The sequence below is a fragment of the Mytilus edulis genome, chromosome 11 (assembly GCF_963676685.1).
Source record: "Mytilus edulis chromosome 11, xbMytEdul2.2, whole genome shotgun sequence".
Classification (NCBI taxonomy): Eukaryota; Metazoa; Mollusca; class Bivalvia; order Mytilida; family Mytilidae; genus Mytilus; species Mytilus edulis.
In genome coordinates this window covers 1399011-1408438 of record NC_092354.1, presented here as the reverse complement: position 1 = coordinate 1408438, position 9428 = coordinate 1399011, and the positions used below count along the sequence as shown (strand labels likewise).

Genomic DNA, 9428 nt, shown 5'->3' with positions numbered 1-9428 from the left:
CAATTATAGGTCACCGTACGGCCTTCAACAATGAGCAAAGCCCATACCGCTTATAGTCAGCTATAAAAGGCCCAGATAAGACAATGTAAAACAATTCAAGCGAGAAAACTAACGGCCTTATTTATGTAAAAAAAACGAGCAAAAAACAAATATGTAACACATAAACAAACGACAACCACTGAATTACAGGCTCCTGACTTGGGACAGGCACATACATAAATAATGTGGCGGGGTTAAACATGTTAGCGGGATCCCAACCCTCCCCCTAACCTGGGACAGTGGTATAACAGTACAACATAAGAATAAATCATTTATACATTAATTGAATTATGATCACTGACATTGAAGATATCTGAAGTAGACATACTATGGAAGGATAGTTGTTTTAGAATGTTTAGCAACTTTACAAATAAATGCAAATGCAAAGGAACATGCATGAACTGCAAACATGTACATTTTTTAATGTAAAAACTATTACGTTACTTTTATAGCAAGTGTCAGTCACCATAAGCGAGTGTACCAACATAGAATTCAGATATACAATTAAACAAATGTTTGAATTCAATTGTTCGTTTGTTCAGTTTATCTATCTGATTGTAATAATAACAATTTGTAAAACTAAAAAATAAAGATTGTGATAAATTGTTAAAATATAACTCATATGATCAAATCACATGTATATGGTCAGCTGGTACTGGATCATACGCGTATACTCATACGGTCCGACCGTACAAGTATGCATACGCGAACGGTCCAAATAAACATATGGTCTGGAACAGTTATACTAAACATGAATGTGATGATGAGCCGAACCAAAAAAAAAGAATCTCTTTACCAGAGGATATATTCAAATATATATTTGCAGTTTAACTAAAAAAATGCGGTGTGATTGCCAATAAAATAACTCTTCACAAGAGACCAAATGCCACAGAACTAAATAATTATAGATCACCATATGGCCTTCAACAATGTGGAAATCCAATACCGCATTGCATCTGTCTTCTAATACAAATATAAGAAACCCGACAACAAGAAGAAAACTTTATGCACATACCGCAATTTTCCACGCTTCTTCTGCGATTATAGTACGATTTTACCACGATCATTCTACGATCTTACCACGTTCATATCGTGATTTTACTACGCCTTCATCAATAACGTCAACATCATGTTCCGTATAAATACTGTTCAATTCCTCCTAATTTTCAAAAACAACCGAGCATGTCACTAAAATCTACCAGAACTCGTGTGAGTGGTGGTAGGGGTAGAGTAAGTGGGGCCTCTGATACTAAGTCAAAATGGTTTTAGTACAAACGTAGTTAGGTCGTAAGATGAGCGTGATGAGGACGGCATAAGCGTGCTAGAATTGTCCTATGGTCATGAAAAGCCATAATGGTATGCTAGAGCGACCATTCGATCCTATTATACGACCTCACTGTGCTGTTGCTGCGCTCCTATTACGATATGATGTCACCACAACCGCACCATGATTATTATCTTTATATTTTTGCTGGATAAATAGCGAAAAAACGCATATTTTATGACGGAAATTGATATATGAGATTTGAATATTTTTCAAAACATTGCACTAGAATGACACACTGGGGCAAATATGTAAAAGATTTAGTATGATTGCCAAGGAAACAACTCTTGACAAGAGACCAAAATGACTAAGAAATTAGCGACATGACAATGTAAAACAATTCAAACGAGAACACTAACGGTCTAATTTGTCTTTTACTCCCCCAAAAACAGTTCTATAAAACTTTCAGAATAAATCCTGGTAAAACTTATCAGTTTTTTTTTGTGAGAGATGAATGTAACTGTTGAGCAGTATCTGTTACCCTTTCTTTTTTTTTCTTTTTTGGTAGTAGTTTTGTTACTCAGCTTTTTATGTTGTTTTGTGTAGACTCTTTGCCTTTTTGTAGTTTTGATGAATTTCAGTACTCGGTGGCTTATTGCCGTTATCATGGGTAGCCTCTTCGTGGGATGTTAGATGCGGAACGATTTTGTGCACTTTGTTAGTTGGTTGACCGTTATAGAATAACCGTTTCACAAATGATATCGGATATGTTCCTTACGTCGTCTCCAATCCCCTTCCCTTTCATGAATTTGACCTACCGAATTAGACTTTTTACCGGATTTGTAATCACATAAGCAACACGACGGGTGCCGCATGTGGAGCAGGATCTGCTTACCCTTCCGGAGCACCTGAGATCACCCCTAGTTTTTGGTGGGGTTCGTGTTGTTTATTCTTTAGTTTTCTATGTTGTGTCATGTGTACTATTGTTTTTCTGTTTGTCTTTTTCATTTTTAGCCATGGCGTTGTCAGTTTGTTTTAGATTTACGAGTTTGACTGTCCCTTTGGTATCTTTGGTCCCTCTTTTTGCAATATGCATACATTCGAATGTGTCCCTGTCGAGCTGATACAATCACGTACCTGTCTTAAAGTATTCTTTTATTTGGCCTTTTCTAACATCGGATTCGAACTTTTTTTTGTTGTGTGTTTGTTAATTCCACATTGACTAGATGTCAATTGAGGGGGGGGGGGGGGCGGTTAAGATATCACTAAACATGTTATACACGCCGCATGTGTGCGACTGTCTTAAGTCAGGATTCTCTTGCCTTTGGTAGTCTTGTATGTTTTATTTACCTCTCATTTTGAATCATTTATATGTTTCGGAGACTAAACTTTATTTGCTAAATTAGGATACAAACAAATTGTTAAGATGCAAGGAAATTCCACTTGTGGCCTTGTGATGTGTTCTGCTCTTTGGACTTTGGACGGGTTAGGCAACAACCATTTTCTTATCTGGGGGGGGGGGGGGGGCTGGGCTTTTTATTTTGTTCATAATTTTTTTTCAGAACCTTCCTCCGATAATTTTTTTTTTTCTTTTGTGAAGGAAAGCAAAAAAAATTTCCATAATGTGGAACAGAAACAAATTTTTTTTCTCAAAACCACAAAATTTACATACAATTCTTTTTAATTTTTTAATTGATGTAAAATGTAAAGTGCATGGCTCTGTCTACATCCTGGCATTGGCTGTTGTCTGGTGTTTTTGTAGTCCACTTTCTACATTATGATATTCTCTGAGTCTTTCTTATAGGTACCACAGTCCTTGAATTTTAATACTGCAATTGAAGTGGTCACCATTGCCATATCTAATGGCAAAGAGTGAGTAGCTCCAAATTATAAACATCCACTATTTCCAACTATGATAATTGACATTCCATTGAAAAAAGAGGTATAAAGAATGATACAAAGGAAAATACTACCGGTATACAAGTCTATGTCATACACAATCAGGGCTACTTTAAAAGACTGATTATAATACCATATCTATCCCTGTTATAAAAGGACCATTTCATGTTTATAATAGTTGCAGTTTTAAGTATGTCTTAATGTAGTAGCATACATGTGGGAGATTTGCGATGCTTTTCAATATTTCTGGAGCAAACACTATTACAGGAAAATACAAAAAGTAATAAAGTATAAATAGAAATCTTAGCGTGATCTGTAGACTGGACAGATGTTGCTTTGAAACATCTCAACTGTTATTATTTTCACTGTTCTCAAATTCAGCAGTGCAAAAAATTTTTTCAAGCAGGTGACAGCATAATTTTTTTTCAGCTACAGTGCAAAACATATTTTTTTTTTCTCTGAGCTAGGCCATCAAAATATTTTTTTTCACAAAAATCCCAGCACCCCCCCCCCCCCCACCCCACCCCCTTTGATAAGAAAATGGTTGCTGCCTTATTGTCTCTTTTACACATTCCCAATTTTCTTTCTCAATTTTAATTTCTGAATTTTCCAATGAATTAATGTCATGCTCTATGCTTGTTTAACTATTGATAGACATTATATTTGTCAAAATAAATGGTAGGAGTCAGAATTATCTCACAACAAATAAAAACATACGTGATGTTAAAACTCAATACAGTGGCATAAAGGACCTAAAAGTTGTACTTATTACTTATCTGTTCTCGACGTGAACATGTTTAAAATATTTTTGAATGGACGCAAACTTTTCAAAGAAAATAACAATCAATTACAGCGATTGTATAAAGCTAAACAAACTGAAATACTAAAATTAAACTCGCATTTTATGACCTTCAACACATGCATTCTTCCTAAGTATAGCGGATAATTACTGAGGATAATTATTTCGACAGGAAATCACTGACAGTCAAGTTGTAGTGTTTGTTTGAAATTTATTATCGGAACTCCCAGCCTGTTTATTCTAATCAGCGACAAGCCCACAACTTTAACATTCCATTCTTGTTTGTTAAATTACATTTGATTATTTCAACAACGCGCCTTTTTCTATTTTCTATCTGCGGTTAATACTGGTGAACGCTAACATACATGTTTAATGTTGTATAAAATGCGTTGTTTAAAAATTTTACACATTAGAATTGCAATGAAACCTAAAATTATGTACTCGAGATACAGGAGCGGATCCAGCCCTTTAAAAAAAGGGGGGGGGGATGTTCCAACCATATGTCCTTATTCAAATGCATTGATCGTCCAAACAGAGGTGGTTCCAACCACCTGAACACAACCCCATCCTCAGCCCGGGATGCGCCAGAAAGATAGCAAACTGTAAAAATTTTTTACTATACAAATCTATAAAAGTTACTTGCATGAAAATAATTTTCTATTATGTTTATAAAGATTGAGGAAGTCATAGAATACAAGTATGTACATGTTCATATAAAATCTGCTATTTTTGGTTTATCAAATGATTCATGAAAAAACAAATATACATATAACGTTACAGAAAAGACGGATGGTCAGGTTTTGCCTGGTTTCAACTTTCTTACACCGTTACTTCTATACGAAAATCGGTCAAAACATTTTCACCAGAATAACTCAATTGTTATCACACCACCACCCCACCGCCATCCACACCCCTATGTATCCAGTTCCCAATCCCTCGACGCAAACTTCCCTACATCAACTCCCACTACCCACATCATGTTCTTTAACTTCTATCCGCCTCATGATATAAATAACGGGTTAAGTGGAACTAATAATCTTTAATGGACATGTATGTGTTCACCATATGTATCTTAAAAGATCTCTTAAGGAGTGTGTTCCCTAGATAATTTTTTACTAAACCGTAACGGTGACATGTGTTCTTTGTATAATATTTATGTGTTCTCTTATAGAACACTTCAATACACACTATCCTAAAATTTTGCCCAAAGTAGAATTTCAATACCCTGGAGTGATACCTTTTTCTGAAACTGTTTACAACTTTACATATATCTATCAAGATATCAAGAGTACATTTCTTTCTAACCAAAGTTTAGTAAACGTTGCGTGCCATTTTTTATAGTTTGTTTAACGTTATATTTGTAGAAACAAATGCACCGTTTATATTCGGAGTTTGCTGACCCTGCTGAACAGTCAAAAACGCATGCACTGTTTGTTTGTTATTTGAACTTATTACGCGGGGAAATAGGTTCATGCAAACTTTGCAAAAGTATGTTAGAAACAAATGATCAAAACATGTGCACGCTGAACTGTTTGTATCGCTAGTGTAGGAACGAAATTCGCTCCAAATTAAAAAAAAAATTTGTCTTTCGTCTCCTTTTTGTGTAAAATTACGTAAAAAAGTTCGAATGAAAACAGTACTGTGACCTATAGTTGTTATTCATCATTTCTATGTCATTTGGTGTTCTGTGACAAGCTGTCTCGTTGGCAATTGTACTATGTACATCTTTTTTTTTATACAAGTACAAACATTTCTAGACAAACGATAAAAATACGGACAGAAAAAACAGGTTAATATAATCTTGATTGATGCTGTTATAAACCAACTTCGAAAGATAACTTATTCGTCAGCAGTCTTAAAAGTATAAAAGGAATGTTATTGCTCAATTACTTTTGTATTTGAAAAATCCTCCGGTGCCAATATTGCAGGATATACTTTCCTTACGGAACACCTGACTTCATCACAGGTTTTTGTTGGGTATGTGTTGCTAAGTTTTTAGTTTTCTATATTATGTGGCCTGCTGTTTGTCTTCTTGTCAGTTTTTTTTTTTTGCTATGGCCGAGTCGATCTGTTTTCGACCTTCGAGTTGGATTGTTTCTTTGGTGTCTTTTGCCTCTACTTGCAAAAGTAAAGACGTACTGCATACGTACATAGAGGAATTTTTGTACAGTTAAATATGATGTTGCCAATATATTTTTGTGGAGGCAGAGTTATGAGAGTTAATCAGATCTGCACACACTCTTAGAGAATCGTGTAGCAGTCATGTGTCCTCATGTATGGGCGAGTAAAGATCGAAGAGTGATCGAATGAGGTCGCGAAGGGATCGGGTATTGGTCTAGTTGGTCTGAAATAAATAAATATAGAAGTCGTAGTGATCTTGAAGAGATAGGACATTGGTCGAGTTAATCTTGAAATAATCGGACTTTAGTCGAGCAAAGGTCGAAATGATCGAGTACTGATCGGTACATTTTGTGTATTTCGACCGAACTCGAGCTCTGCACGATCCTTTCCCGATCAATTCGACCGTTACTCGACGAATTCTCAATCTCTTCTCGAGTGGCTTGCTTTTTGGTCCTTACTCGATTGTTTTTTACATGTCAAAAACTCTAGGGTAGAAAGTCAGATCGATGACGAGTACGATAGACTATCCCGAACATCCTTGTCGATTGAATAAGACCAGTCTCCCGATCACGTAGTTTGTCTTGATCGGGCTTGATCGAGTTGATCTGATTGGCAATGTGAACCTAGCTTACATGGGTTTTGATTACGCCCGTCGTACGTCGATGCTAAACGATGATGTGTTACGCCGGTATAAACTGTAGAAACCAGCAAGAGGTATAACAACGATAAAATAACCAATTCTAGAATATCTAATTTTTCCAACATTAAAATAAACAACATGCCAATAAATGTTTCAAGGACACAGAGAGCGAAATATCTAAACAAAAATCTCAATTCATATCTTCGAAAACCAATTTTGAAGCAATTACTTTACTACAAAATAGCGTAATGCAGGTTATTTTTACGGGGTGTAAATGTTCGCTTATTTTTGCGGAAAGAACAAATTCGCCAAAATAAATTCCGTCAATTTAAAAGTGCATATGCCAAGGTTATAATTAATCAAAGTCTTGAATCTGCCAAAATAATATCCACCAAAATATTTCGTATACATTATTCAATGAACATCGCAAAATTGTACACCCGCGAAAATAACCCACTAAACGGTATGTAGTTTCCTAACACAGTTCTTTTTAATCAAACACTTCATCAATCTAATCCGTACGCGAGAAGATTAAATGAAATACTTTACGGGTATTCATGTTACTATGGGTATATTTATGTACGATCGTGTTTATCATATCAAATAATGCAACATGGAGGTAATGTATTGGTATTGTTACTCGTGTTAATGAGGGAGTGAACCGTAAGAGACAAATTTTCCTCACTTTTGATTTTGTTTGTCTGGAAACTTGCTCATCAATTTGTTTTATGGAGTATTGCTGATATCCCACACCCTTTCCATATTGACAATGGACATCCATCACAGTTTAAATAGAGTAAAATTTTTGCCAAACGTTTAATGCTTTGCATGTTATTTTCTGCAATAAAAAAAATTAGCATGAATTCTATTAAATACTATTAAATACATTTCCGATTTCCTTACCTTTTCTAAAATTTTGAATATAAGGAGATGTTGCATGTTTGTCAATGAGACAACTTTTCCCCAAGGTGTAACTGAACTAGATATTAGCAATAAGAGGCAACTTTTCGGCCTTCAACAATGAGAAAAATCGAAACCTTATAGTCGATAATGAAAGGCCACGACATAAAAATAATTTATTATGTGAAACAATTCAATTGAGAAAAATAACGGCAATATTTACTACAAAACAATGGAAAAGACAACTAATCGCTAACATTAACCTTTACAACCACTAAATTATAATTTCCATACTTTGGACAAGCACATATATACACCAGACTTAACTAATCGATCAGATCGGTAATCGAATGGATATATAATGTAGCGGGTTGAAACATGTTTGTGAGCGCTCAAACTTTTTTCTAACCTGTGACAGTGGTGATTGTATGTAACATATGAACAAACTATAGAAATCAGTTAAAAATGGCTTATCTAATCAGATCGATAGAAAAAACTCTCAACTAAAACATAAGCCGGACGTGGCAGGGTATTTATACATCCCTTACAACAAAAGAACAAAAAGTCCGATCTAAGAGTATTGAAGTTTTACTTCGACTTGTATTATTAGACTTAAACCGAGCCTTCTTACTATATATTCAAGCTACAACGGTGATATTATGGAAGAATTAAATGTGTAAATAAGACCGTATGAAATAAACATACAACAAAAGTGCTTAACTCTTTATTATATATAGGTATGACATAGAATAGTCAATTTGAAATTGATTTTATGACAGAGAAACATAGTCCCATTAACAAACATACATTGTATATGCATGTACATGTATATATATATAATTAAAATGAGATTGAAAGATTAACTTGTCGACAAATTCAAATACATAAAAATAGTCAATGAGTGACGGAACTACACATTAGTTCCCTAATACGGTTAGGCTTTGATTTGTTATTCTTTTTATTAACTTAGCAAATGGCTTTTTTCAGTAGAAAAGGTAATAAACTAACATGAATATGTCGTGTAAAAGTTGCGATTTTGTACAGATAATAACATGTACAAAAATTGTTTACATGTAATAATGTGTACAATGCAAAAATACAAGTTATGACATGTACAAAAATACCTCATACATGTTTTTGATAAGAACATATCAAGTCAATAGCTGATGAAAAAACGGAATTAAGAAAACACATGGCACATATACATGTGAACTCGTATGGACCCCGCGAGATGATTGAGTTGAGATGATTGATCAAGAAGAAGATGCACTGGGGATTAGTTACTTCTTTGCACGTCGACTGTCAAAATCATAACGGACTTCAAGCACTGATCTAGGAGGCTCTACCAATTGTATAAGTTAGAGAGCTATATTTCACCCAAAAAATAGATGAAGTCTTATTTATGAAATATATTCATTTTCTTGAGAGAGAGAAAAAAAGGGAGGGGGTAAAGTTATAGAAATAAAAAAATAGCCATTGCGCATCCAATTTATGTTTTTCTAAAACAAAGCATTTATTCTTGTTTTTATACGACCCCATCTTTTTTGGGGACACATTGGTTTCCGGATAAAAACTTAAGTTTAAGTTAATAGATCTTCATGAAATTTTTTTCAGAAGGTTCAATACCACAAAAGGAAGGTTGAGATTGATTTTGGGGATGATGGTCCCATCCGATTAGGAATAAGGGGCTCTAAAGATGCCCGAACAAGCAATTTTCTAGTTTCAGGATAATAACTTGTGTAGAAGTATTACAATTGCTCTGAAAT

At 34.7% G+C, this 9428-nt stretch overlaps 1 protein-coding gene and 1 long non-coding RNA gene across 2 annotated transcripts in view; both read left to right on the top strand.

Annotated features, from left to right (window-relative positions):
• Window positions 1–9428, top strand: part of LOC139493888 (uncharacterized) — a 326295-nt gene that overhangs the window by 180640 nt on the left and 136227 nt on the right. The window lies entirely within an intron of this gene.
• The window catches only part of LOC139495037 (uncharacterized), a 56747-nt gene that overhangs the window by 38406 nt on the left and 8913 nt on the right, over window positions 1–9428 (top strand). The window lies entirely within an intron of this gene.